General features: G+C 43.6%; 1 protein-coding gene across 1 annotated transcript in view; it reads right to left on the reverse strand.

Moving 5' to 3' along the window:
* Positions 1-5,022: 5,022 nt before the first annotated feature.
* The window catches only part of FHIT (fragile histidine triad diadenosine triphosphatase), a 418,605-nt gene continuing 410,293 nt past the window's right edge, over positions 5,023-13,334 (reverse strand). Inside the window, exon 6 of the mRNA XM_057397339.1 lies at positions 5,023-5,566. The gene's annotated coding sequence lies outside the window, so the exon portion shown is untranslated. The remainder of the gene's footprint in view (positions 5,567-13,334) is intronic.

A 13,334-nucleotide genomic window follows, 5' to 3' on the forward strand; every position in this document is an offset into this window, starting at 1 on the left:
CTGAGTTTGACAAAAAACCCACAAACCCCTTCCCCCCTCCCCCCCAAGCCTCCAAACTAAACAAAAGCCCCCCTCCCATCCCCACTTTGATAAGAACCAACTGGGAATGAGATTTTTTCCCCCCTCACTAAGTTTCATGAAGAACAACAAGGAAAAAAAAAAACAATTTGAAGAATTGGCAAGAAAACAAATTGATCTATCACGGCTGGTTCTAAGGGCCATGCTTTGGCTCTGGAAAAATGATTCATAAGTATTCATTAACCTGGGGAAACATGAAAAACAGGATTAGACTTATTCACGGGAGTTCATGTGTAGGGTCAATGCTAGGGTGAAAGTGCCAAGATGGGCAAATTGGAGTTTTATAACATATTTCCTGAGACAGACTAGATCTGCATTCTTCTCCCTTAAAAATATAAGGGAAAAATCCTCCAAAGACGATAAATAGGCATGCTTCATTTCCTTACACAGCAGAGATGCTGTGTTAGCTCAGGCCTGCCCACGGGTGATGCCCACACTCTGTCCCTAGGTGCTGTGCCAATAGGACAGCAATAGCTTTGGATGTGTGTTCCTAGGGGCTCCCATGTGGCATGTCCCCAGGGATGGGTGCTGGCCATGGCACAGGTTCCTGTGCTGTGTTTGACCTTTCTGTGGTTGCTTTGACCCGTTAACCCTGGGATGCCAGAGGGTCTTCTGTGTTCCTCAGCACTGGGAGCCACATCCAGGCAGCCCTGTGCTGGTGAGGGATTAGTGCCCATGGTGTTATAAACAGCGATGAGGTTTTTACTCCAGGAGAATATCCCACAGTCTGGAAGCTGACAGGGTTGCTCTTGAAGTCCTTCCACAAAAAGTCAGTGCACAGAAGAGAGCTAATGAGCTCAGAAGGCACATAGGATGGAAAGTTTCCACGATGCTTGCAGCAGCCAGCCAGCCCCAAATCACTGTGGGGAAAAGGACTGTGACCTCTGGCAAGGCGGCCAGGAGCAGGAAGATGTCCATATGTCACCTATCCACTAGAGGCTGAGATGCAGAGAAGCAAGTCTTAGGGAAACATAGCCACAGCTGATAACTCAATACTGCAGGACTTGGAGCCACTGCCTTCCTTTGCTTCCAGGGAAAAGGCTGTTCCCCTGTTTATTCCTGCATGACTTGGTTACCTGTTTAGAAGGTGACATTGATACTGCCTGTTGCCAAATGTATGTGTAATTTCTTAGTGATTGCTCTCCACTGCAGGGATGGATGGCTTTGTGCTCCTGTGAGTCACAGAACTGGGGATTCTGAGTGAGCCCTGTGCTCATATTAAAGGAAAAATACAGGATGAGCATACATTATGAAACATATATTATGAAATCTAGCAGGCTGATGACAACTAGAACTGACTGAAAAAAATCAGACCTCCACTTACCCACCCTCTGCAGCACACAGAGTTAATTGTGCTCTAATGCTGCTAAAACGAGTGGATAAGAGCTTTTTAGTGACTTTATCCATCATCAGCTCAGGACAGATGCACCGTTTGTGATTCCTGCAGCTTAGAATCATAGAATCACTCTATTAGGTTTTCATGGCAAGGTTTTTGGTAGCAGGATGCTATGGGGGTGGCTTCTGTGAGAAGCTTCTAGAAGCTTCCCCCATGTCTGATAGAGCCAATGCCAGATGGCATCAAGATGGATTCAATGCTGGGCAAAATAAAGCTGAATTTATATCTGTAAATATATATATAATATATATAATAAATATATCTATAATTATCAAAATAAAGCTGAATTTATATCTATAACAATAGATATAAATATTTTCTGCAACAAAACCATGGGAGTAAATTGGTTAGTCTGCAGGATCCAGCTGTTAAATATCAGCTTTCCCAGCTCCAGTGGGAAATGGTAATTGGGATACTGTAATACTTGCCTTGCATTTTTTGTCTCTTCTATGTCTGCAGAGTCATTCCCTCCATCTTGTCTGTTACTACTGTCATCTCTGGTGCCTTTTAATATGCCAAAGTAACTGAGCAGAAACACCAGAGCTGAGGGGAAATTGGGCTTTCTCTGCCTGAGTCTTTTTGTGCAGCGTTTTCTGTTTGGTGATTATTATCTTCAACAAGCACAATCTTCGCAAAACAAGGAGGAGGGAAAGGGGCGCTTGGTTGCTTGAGCTTTTGTACCTTCCCCAGGTTGTTTTCTTCTGCCTGCTAGGTTACAGAGATAAAATCACAGTGCTTTAATACTCTTGCTCTGGGGTGAGGGATTTCCAGCTTCCCAAGGTGGATTTCACTGAACAACTCTGAGCTTGATGACATGGGAAGGTAGAGACTGTGGGACAGGTTGTGCAATGCTATGGCTTTTCTCTATTTCCATTAGAGCTCCTCATGTGCTGAGCATAACCTGCTCTAAGGACTAACCAAAGTTAGGCAGTGCCAACCAACCAATTGACCTTTAAGGGGACTTAAAATGCTCCTGCAGTAGATCACCTTGAGTTGAGCCCAACAGTCCTATGGCTGTTTGGGTACAAGGGCTGTGGAAGCAGCATTCTCAGCCTGACAGGGAGCTGCCAGCTTTTGAAGGACCCACCACTGCTGTTTTCTCCTCCTGCACACTCAGGCATTTCAGGCACTACCAGCTACAGACAGGGAGTATGGGGGCTTGTCCCTCCCCACTATGTACTCGCTCCAGTCTCTTGTTGTTTTCTTTCTCTTGCCCTGCATTGATACTTCCTTCACACTTCTGCTGGTCCTTGATCACCAGCAGCCAGGGCATTGTCGCTGTCTATATTTTAACTTGAAGTGAGTGGCATCTTTTCTCCTGGCAACAGGCTGCCTTGCTTTCTTCCTCTTTCCTTCGATAAAAAGTGACAAGTGCTCCTTCAGAGAGCAGTGCAATCAAAGGAGCCACTCAAAGAGAGCTGACAGTAAGTTGTGCACTGGCTGCAAGCTGTTTTACCGTGGGACCGCTTAAACAGAGTTCACATCCTTCCCTCCTTCACATCTCTCTCCCTTGTGTGACAGTGCCTTGCACCCTTTCTGATGATATCAGATCTTATCTCATTGTGGCTTATCTGAATAATCGCCTCCTGGGTTTCTAAACCACCTCAGAGGCATTTTTATTGTGGTTCTGCAAAGCTCTCCAAAATGTGGTACAATGCAGCTGAGAGCAATGCTAGAGGACTTTGCTCCCTCAGTCCTTGCTAATGGCTGGGTCAATATATGAGGAGCTTTTTTAACCATTTCAGGGTGCACTGATGGGTGTCTTTAGCACTGATTCCATTCAAGCAATCACAGACACTCTTTGGATGAAGGATCGCATTTCACTGAGTGCCAGCACTGCCTAGCAGCAAGGGAGCTTCTCAGCAATGCTACAAATCAGTAACATCTGTAGTTCTCCAAATTCCTTGGAGACAGGAAGTTTACCTCTCCTCTGTCTTCATCTCAAAGTCTTCCTCAGCAGTGATGGGCTTCTGTTACCCACTGTCTCAGTGCCAAGTGTTTGCAAGGCTGTGTTGGAGGCATCTTGATTAAAACTGCTTCTGTTAGTGGTAGTGAGCTGACAATGAGCATCTGTGCTACCCAGTGCAGCTCTGCTCTAAAGGGAGCATTTGTCAGGCACCTTTTGGTTGATAATGGCTGCTTTTACAGTACAGCAGGTGATTCAGCAGGCATCAGCATAAGTGTTGACTGTGGGTACGGCTTCTCCCCTCTGCTCATCACTGTGGATGTAGGGAGGGCATAGGGCTATTATAGGGGCACAAGCTTTACATTAAATGTATGGTTGAATTCCACCCTGGGAAAAGCTGCTTTTTGTAACCCAGCTTTGCAATTAGGAAAGGGAATAACTGCCATGGCCATGTGCTAGGATAAACCCATGGCTGATGTGCAGGGCTTGGAGCAGTGGGGATTTGGGGATGGGTTTTTGCCTCATGCTTAAATGTGAGTCCGCCTAAGTCCCACTAAATATAGTTTTAATTTGTTTGGACCAATTGCACTATAAGAAGAAGTTTTGAGTTCAAAAGAAGTCACCATGTCTTCTAGCCTGGCCTGCTTTCTATCACCAGCCATTTCATCTTGGCCTGTTTTCCTAGAGATGACCCAATAATGTGCAGAGATTATGGCGTATTTCCAGGAAGGCATCAGGCTCAATCTTTGTTTTTTGCTTGTTTGTTTTTTTTTACCATATTTGTACCTACAGTGTGTTCCAGTGAATTGGCACCTTCACTGTTAGGGTTTTTTTTCACTCCTCTAATTTAAATGAATGATTCTTCTCTGTGAGGGTGCTGAGGCGCTGGCACAGGGTGCCCAGAGAAGCTGTGGCTGCCCCATCCCTGGCAGTGTTCAAGGCCCGGTTGGACAGGGCTTGGAGCAAGCTGCTCTAGTGGAAGATGTCCTTGCCCGTGGCAGGGGTTGGAACTGGATGAGATTTAAGTTTCCTTCCAACCCTTCCAACAGCCATTCTGTGATTCTAATGTGGCTTTAGCTAACATAGACATACACTGGGAAGAGCATTAGGAAGTTCAGAAACTACTTTGCAAGGGTTCTCCTGCTGCTGCACTAATGAAACTGGACTTTTTATATTTTGTAATTAGTTTCTGGATGATTATCTATTAATATTTTCATGCTTGATTCCATGCCAGTGTCTGCTTTTGGCCAAGGTCTCTTTTGGCCATCTTATATTGCATATTTGGAGTAAGTTGCTGAAGAAAACACTGCTTTGGCTGTAATCAGGGATGCTGCACTCTCTGAGCAGACTAGGGTAGCAATTTGTGAACTTCAATAATTAGTCCTTCATTTCCAGAAGTCTCCTTTTATAGAGCACATAAATGGGAACTAACCTTTAGGAATCCTCTGCAGCTCTGACACCTCATCTCAAACTTACACTTCGCAACCGGATGGAGAATGTATCATTTATGAGCTGGTGAAGTATCTTTAATTAAACCAGTATTTTCCAAATTTTGGCTTCATTTAATTTTCATCTAACAGAAAGAAGCAATCCAAGTCCAGCCACGTTTTTCCTTAAATACCATCCTTGTTATCTGGGAGGCTTTGAATCGAGTAAGATAGATGATTTTAATTTCCATGTTCTCAGCGTAACACTTGGGGTCAATGTTTGCATACTTATCATAGGCAGTTTACCATTGACAACCACTGTAGCTGTTCAACTTTTCCTTGGTGAAGACCTGTTTGACTATTATGCACTTTATTTATTATGTCTCACACTAACATATAGATGATTGATTATTCTATTATCCTATTGACCAAGGCTGTAACAAGGTGTGACAAATATGTGCCATTAGAGTCCATAGCCAAGTGGAAGATAGTGCAGTCAGGTAGGAGGATGTTAAAGTGTGTGACTCTCTGGAAAGCTTTAGCATACTTTAAGGACACTCTATTTAAAAAACTTTACCTGGATGGATGTTTTTCATTTCTGCTAGGTATTTTCTAAGGCTAAAAAGAAAGATAACAAGTCCTGATCTGAAAGCTTAGAATGTGATTGGAACCCCACTGGAGCCAAGGGAAATTCTTCCAATGACCTGCTGTTTTTGAGCAGGGTCCTGAGGGTAATCCCCCTGTTTGTTGTGTCAGCCCCTGGAAAAAAAAAAATCACCATTTGTTAACTGCATTAAAATGTACAGGGGAGAAAAAGTGTCTTCTGTCACTGGTGTAGCACATTAATGTAAAATATGTGCACATATCAAGGGGACTTGTAGTTGGAAAGAGAGAAATTCTATACTTTAAAGCTCTTTATCTGCAGCTTGGTATTTGAAATACATAATTTAATTATCTTTTAACTCCTTTGTTCCTCCTTAAAATGAATCATGTTTAATTTTCCTTTTAAATATCATGCACTGATGGACACAGCACAGGGGATCATGGTAACAAAATGGTGTTGAACCAGCTACTGGAAATTAGTAGTAATATACAATGCACTTCCTATCAGTCTGTCATATTAATTAGTCTTCAGAATGTGTCAGTGTTTTTCATTTGTATTTAGTGTTGCCTGAGCTTACTGCCAATTAAATACAATGTCGCTAACAATTCAGCTTGCACGTGATTACACTGGATTAATGTGGTTATTTTCTTTGATCCACTATAATTAAAAATCACACTTGTGATTTTAAACAAGTGTAAAAATATAATCAGTTTGTGTATGCGGCTGCCTTGTTCTTCTCATTTACTTTAATAGCATTTGCCTCTAAGTAACAGTTGCAGAAGTCCTGGGCCCTGTTTAGCAGCTCGGAGGAGACAGCAGCATTTTGCAAGAGCTGGAAGAATGTGGACCCACTGCCCGACTGGGCAACGTTTTTGAGTGAGGTCTATGGCAGTTCAGTCCCCAAATCCTGAAGGAGAACTCATCAGCCTCACGCAGAAAGAAAATACCACCTTAAAACTCAGTGCTGTTTTCCTTGAAGCGTGATGTCTGACTGCGTGCCTGCACCTTTTAATTCGCATGGAGGCTCCAACTGCTCCACTGGGCTGCGCTGTCCACCTCCTTGTCCCCACAGGGTCTGTCACCCCACCCCACACATCCAAGGGGCATATGGTGACATAGGCAACCACTCCACGCCGGGAAGATGTGAGCGCCTGCATGCCGACCCCAAAATAACCAGTCTACCCAGCCCTGGCTTTCAAGGGTTCAGCTTCTCTCTGAGTAGGAGCTCTTGATTTTTGGACCTGCCACCCAGCTGCAGTAAGGAACAGGCAAAATGCCACCACCCAAACCAGAAGGGCGATGTTTCCCATCACTACCCACTTCTCTGCTGCTGACAGACAGGACCCAGACAGCAGAAAGGCTGTAGGAGGCTGCTCTTCTGGAGCAGATAGAAGTAATTAGTCAAATCACTGCAGCGAACAGAGGGATGCTGGCCCATCTCCTGTCTGGCAGCAACTGACTCATTGCAGAACAACTTCAGTAAGGGAGTATTTTATTGTATTTATTTCCTCTTCTGTTTTCAGCAGGGAGAGATGAATTTTTCAAAAGGCCACCAAGGCTTTTGTTTGGGAGCTTCACCTCCCAGGTCTCCTAAGGCCACTGAAAAGGTCACCACCTGAATAAATGTCAGCAGCAGTCACTCTGGTAGGGATGGAGACCAAAAGCCTGACTGACCCATTTATACCAACTGTGGACCAAGCAGTGCTGTATCCTGCAGAAATAAGACAACCCAGGATGCTCACCACGTCTGACCACTCGATCTCCTGTATCCCCTTGTCTGTGCCACCACACAGCAAAGACATCACCACTGTGCAGCCCTCCCCAAAGCACTGCTGTCTGGAAGAGCATTGTCCCAACAACCAGAAACAAACAGAAAAGTGTTCTTGTACTTTCTGCATCACAAGGGATGAGTGTTAAGCACCATATTTGCTGAAAGTCGGACACTTCAGATGAGCTTTGCCCAGTTCTTCTTCAAATGCCACTGCAAAGGTCCTCTTCACTTCAAAGAGGCAAAGTTTGTCTGTCACACCTTGTGCTTTTCTGTTTCCCTATTCAAAAAGCAGATGAGATATAACTAAGCAAAGAATTAAGCTCAAATGAGTGGAAGTTAGCAAAACATGAGCCTTGCTGGCCCTTTGGTAAGTAACGTTCAGTGTTCTGCTGAGGTAAGGCTCTTTGTGCACATAGCAAGTAATGCTCCAGTAAGATGAAACCTCAGGCTCCTGATTCAGCTGATATTTCTGGCAAATTGTTGACCTATTAGAGTTTATTCAGGATTTTTCTTGTCTTGGTAGAGCAGTTCTAACAGCGACAGATTTGTCATGCTGCTCCTAACAAATATGCAGCTTTTGTAACTGTGAACGTTGTAATATCTTGAGGCATCCCAGTAACACTGTTTATACGCAAGGAAAATAATTAATTAAATATTAATTAATAGGATTTAATATCACCGATGCGAGCTTGTGTCACAGAATAACTCACAGGGGCAACTTTAATTTCATCTGGTATATGTATATTGATGATTTCTCTGCTGGGCTGGAACTGGAGGGCTGTGTGGCTGCGCTGTGGGAAGGGAGAAGGGCAGCCCAGCTAATGAAAGGTGGCTGTGGGGAAAGGGTTCAGTGGAGCTGTTTGCTCCCTGGAAAAGATGCAAAGGGAAAAGAAGGAAATGGCCTTTCGTTATGTTCATCTTGGGGAGGGAGAAGTGCAGAAACTGTTTCCTTGCCTGGCTTTGATGCAGTGGGGCTTGATGGAGAAAATGCTGCTCTCTTAGAGAGAGATCAGATATCGTAAAGATATGATATCTAAGATTAGATATCTTAGAGTGATGGTAGCACAAGCAAGATTTTAGTCCAATTTTGGATCTGTTAAAATTTGGAGGAATTTTTGGAGTTCCTGTGGATCTAACAAAACATAAGGGCATTGCTTATGTCAGTTCAAATGGTATGACAAACCCAAATGCTACCTTGTGCTTCACTTCCTATTAAACCCAGTGAGAAGCTGTGATCAAACCCCTTCTCTGGGTGTTGCTAAAAAGCTTTCATTAGCAGAGAGATGCAGCCTGTGGGGACCTGTCATATTGATGTTTCCTTGATGGGGTCAGAGATCAGACACACTGCTACAGTGCTGTACCTTCAAGTTGTCTTTTGATATCCTTTGGCCTCACATTTCACATCACATTAAGGCTTTTCTCCAAAATACTTGTGTTTATGTTAAATCTCAGGCTGGAGTTTGTACAAGGTGTGAATCAGCAGCTGCTCTTTTGGTGATTCTGAGGGGCACAGCCCAGAGGTCAGGCAGTGCATGGCTCACCCTTGCTTCCCATGGGATGGATCCTCAGCGCAGCTCAGCCTGCATGGGTGAGGATGCTCACAGACAGCGGAGGTCTTGGGAATTGCTAATGAAACCAACTGCTCTGCCAGCAAACTATCCTGGGTCCCCGACTGGCTGTGTAATTAAAATGGGGACCGTATGGGTGTGAAGTTAATGCTGTATACATAATGTATCTGTCCCAAGGTAAGCCTTCACATCTGTTCTCTGTGAAACTCTAAGTGCGGGATATAATTAAGCAGGTGAGAAATAGTTCTGAGCAGAGTTGCACTCTGCACTGTTGTCCAGTAGCATCAGCTTAAACTGCCTTTCGCTGCAACAGTGCAGTGAGTTTAACCAGCCAGAGTTAGAGCTGGCATAAAACCAGGCTGGAGATGCTGGTGGTTAAAAACACACATGGGTTTGGGCTTGTTTTCTTTCTTGCCCTTTATTCTGTCATTGAGTACAAGGAGAAACTTCAATCTGTAAATGCCACCGGTTCTCCATTTCACACTGACGTTCCCAGGGACAGCAGAACTGCCTGTAAATGTCTGTCATCCAGTGAAAACTGGAAAAAAAAAGAGATCTTCCAGGCTTCTGCACATCCTTATCAACAATAAATAAGCTGTCACTTAACCCTTGCCTGCACTCCTCCTGCTGCTGGAGTTGAAGGTGGTAAAATGCTTGCCTAAACGCTGCTGCTCTTTGGGATGCAGTTCTGGGAGATAGAAAAGAGGTGGGGAATACTTTTCTGGGTGCTTTAGTAATCTGTCTGGAAGTGCTTTTATGCTGGAGAGACAGAAAGGCTCACCCTAAAAAAGATACACAACTGAAGTAACTACCCACCCAGGCTTTTCTCCTCACCTCAGCTGTTTTTTTTTGCTACACGTCAGTTTGCTTGGCAAGGTTTTGATGGCAGGGTTTTGATGTTATTTATTTCTTCACTTCTTTTCAGCAGGATCCCTGTGTTGGAGAAGGAGAGAAATGACACAGCATGACAACTTCTGCTTCCTGACCATGGATGCATGTGTGAGCAGGCAGCTCTGGGATGCACAGGGGCTGGACAGACAGACATCACATCTCCTGTCCAGGTTGGCAGTGGGAAAGGGAAGGGAAGGTGTCAGTCAGGACACTTGTCATGCACAAATGTGGCAGCCACCAGATTTAAAGGTAAAATGTGTAAAAGGGGTGTCCACATTCACGTGGTTTCTCCTGGCACAAAGCAGGAGGATGCCCTGTGCATCCCAGCCACTTTTCTCACCTGCCATCACATCCCAGCGCTGGCTTTTCAGCTCCAGGCATCTCGTAAGTCAATGGGAGCTCTTGTGTACCTATTGCAGGAGTTTTATCCAGTTCTACCTGACTTCACTTACAACTACAGATTCATGTTTCATGTATAAAACTACACAGAGCTACAGGGAGAAATAGTATTCCTCTTCTCCTGCAATTTAGGTAATCTTCAGTGATGGGTTGTTGGTTTTCTACATAGTTTGTGTCAGCCCAGCCTCAGAGAGCCCCACCTGAGCAGCTCTTCCTTCTGATGGGCCACAGAGAAGTAAGAAATGTAAGTTGGGGGGTGTGTGTACTTGTGTGTAGACAACATAATAAGCATGTATATGTAGGTACACACCCCACTCTGCCATATGTGTGTGTGTATATATATCGCCATATATATCCCAGTGTTTTCTGGGACCATTAGAGGATACTATCTACTATCTATTCACATTTGTATTTGCCAGGCAATAGGGAAGTATTATTAAAATAGCGCTGCTTAAATGAAAGCAGCTGGGGAATAGAGTTTTCATGAAAAAGCTGCCAGGTTATTGGAGTAATTTCCTTGCCTTACCTCAGGCATACCCAGGGGCTGCAGCTGAAATGCCATAGACCTGAGTCTGTGGTTTTACTTATTTTGTCATTCACATGCATAGGTATGCATAAAAATGTATGTATAAATATGTACCATTACACATATATATGTGCTGATTGTACTTACATAACTAGACCTTTTTTAAAGACCTTTAAAAGCATGTATTCTAAATATATGTCAAAATTATAACAGCATAAATGTATACATATATACATAATGAATAGCATAAAATTATATTTATAATTATAGAATTACACTTGGTATAGATAATATGCATCATATTATACATATAATTTAATGTTTGAAGTCTATACATATAGCTATTATATGGATTTTATATATGCATATATACGTACTCAAATATATGTATATACATGCACAACCATACAGGTAGACTTTTATATACATGTATGAGAGATATAATATCTATATAAATGCATATATTATGCCAATATATAGGAAGGTCTTAAACGTGTGTGTGTGTGTGTGTGTGTGTGTGTATATATATATATATATACATGTGTAAATATGTGTGTGTGTGTATGTATATAAAGATATTTATTTTAAAACATCTTTACATATATAACCAGCATATATATATGTGCATGTAAATATATACACACATTTTAAACATCTAAAATGTAATTTTTTCTTATATATACAAAGACCTTTATATGTAAATGCCTGAATACACTCTATAGCTGTGTTTATATCCCTAGCCAGCTAATACATGTGATTGCTCAACACTGGCCATGTCACCTGCCCAGAAGGTATGGCGGAAGGTCCTATGGGCTGTGCAGTGCCTGTGCTGCTGCTCTTGTCCCTCCTGTCTAGCAATGTGCGATGAACTGCCTCTAGCAGCTTGGTTTGAGCCTGTGCATCATCATTTGCGTTTGTTGCTCTGTCCCTTAATGCCACTCTGTAGGGAAAGGACAGGTTTTCCATCCTGCTCCCTCCACCCCTGTCAGCATTTCCAGGCATCTGCTTGTGTTTAGACCTGACAAACGTGAAGTGTGCTGAAGCTTGTCCCAAGAGAGATGCTCAGGTGCACACACATGGTTTGCTGTCTTGCAACTGTTAATTTTCTTCTATTGTTTTACTGAAAATCGTTGTCATTACATAATGTCACTGCAGAGAGTTGGCTGATGACGGTGAGGAGCCAGAGCCCTGCTCCAGGGCCAGCAGTGATGGCTTTGGAGACAAGACTGAAGGGTGGAAAGAGATGCTTTTCTTGGCTGCTGGACTTGACTAGAAACCCTCTGTTTAGTGTTTATTGCACAGATACTGATGGTTTGTTTATGATGTGCAGATTGGTTTGTGCCAGGAGAGGTTTGGGACTCAGTGTTCCCTTCCCTTCTGGTTACGGCACTCAGGGGAGCTTGCGAGTGCTGCTGGAGGAGGCTGAGGATGCAAGCAGTACCTGGAAAACTGTCTAGCTGGGGCACAAACATCTGTGCAGACTCAAGGCAGTGCAATGGTTTTGCTTGTGTGCAGTTAGCTAAAGTTGTTCTCTTGATTTGGAAACAGGTGGGATTTTCACTCCCTTTTTTTGGTACATTGTTGGCTTGAAATTCCTAAAGCGCTTGATCACCCAAGGAGCTGTGCAATGCTGCCATCTGCATCACTGCACAGCGAGCAGCCAGAGACAGGCCACCTGCTTCAGAGCTGGAACATGCCTCTCAGTTTAAGGGGAAAAAACTTTTAGGAAGGAGCTGGAGGCAGACTTGGATGAAAAAATGGCTTCTTAGAATAACCAAGAATTAGCAGAATCTAAAAGTGACATGAAGAAGAAAGCCCTGGCAACAAGGCAAGCAGTGTGTTATAGCTCAGGAAAGGAAAGGAGGAAAGGACTTCCTTAAGCAGACCTAGGAGACTATTCAAATGCACAACTTCTGCATGCACAGGGTAGGAGAAAGACTGAGAAAACAGGAGGGATGCTGGCTGGTACTACAGGGCAGGAGGCCATGGGCAAGCATAATGCTACGTGCCCTCTTCCTCTTCCCACACTGAGTTAGGTATGGCTCCCGATTGCTCAGTGGGAACTTGGAACAGGATGATTTTTAGGTATTTACATACTTTGTCCACTTTCTGCTCATGGGCACTGTTAGGTGCCAAATAAACCCAACAGTCTCTGTCCTACAATTTTAAAGGATGTAGCCCGTAGACCCAAATGTAGGTGTTTAACAAGTATATCAGCTCAGGGGAGGGACTGTGTATGTGGAGTGTGGGATATTAGTGCATGTATTTAAGAGTGGCGTGCTAAGTGTCCAGGAGCCAATACTCAAGAGCTTGGTGGGAGTTTTCTGAAAGACCATTTAGAGAGACATGAAGGTAAATGGGATAAAATGCAACATAATTTACCAAGCAAGATTAACCTGAAATCCCTAACCAATCTTGCATATAAAGGAAATCCAACAGTTCTCCTCCTCTGGGATTTCAGTGAATCCCATTTTCATGATTTGACTATCTAACAGTATGGATATGTTGCAGAAGATGGGGATTAATTGAATACCTCAGAAATGCGTGGGAAACTGACTAATAGTGCCCAGTGAGAGGATTTTTCAGGGCTGGGTGAAGCTTACTTTGATCACACCTGGCTCAGCACCTCCTTGTTCACACCTACCAGGGAAACCCATCACAACTGCTCTCTAGGTTTTCTTGCTACACTTCTCCTTGCTGTCATCCATCTCTCTGCTTGCCTGATTTCTGATTGATGTAAATACCCACCCCCTTCTTCAGCATAATTA

The sequence above is a fragment of the Pezoporus wallicus genome, unplaced genomic scaffold (assembly GCF_028554395.1).
Source record: "Pezoporus wallicus isolate ANWC-B61680 ecotype Strahan unplaced genomic scaffold, APGP_CSIRO_Pwel_v1 contig_8714, whole genome shotgun sequence".
Lineage (NCBI taxonomy): Eukaryota > Metazoa > Chordata > Aves > Psittaciformes > Psittacidae > Pezoporus > Pezoporus wallicus.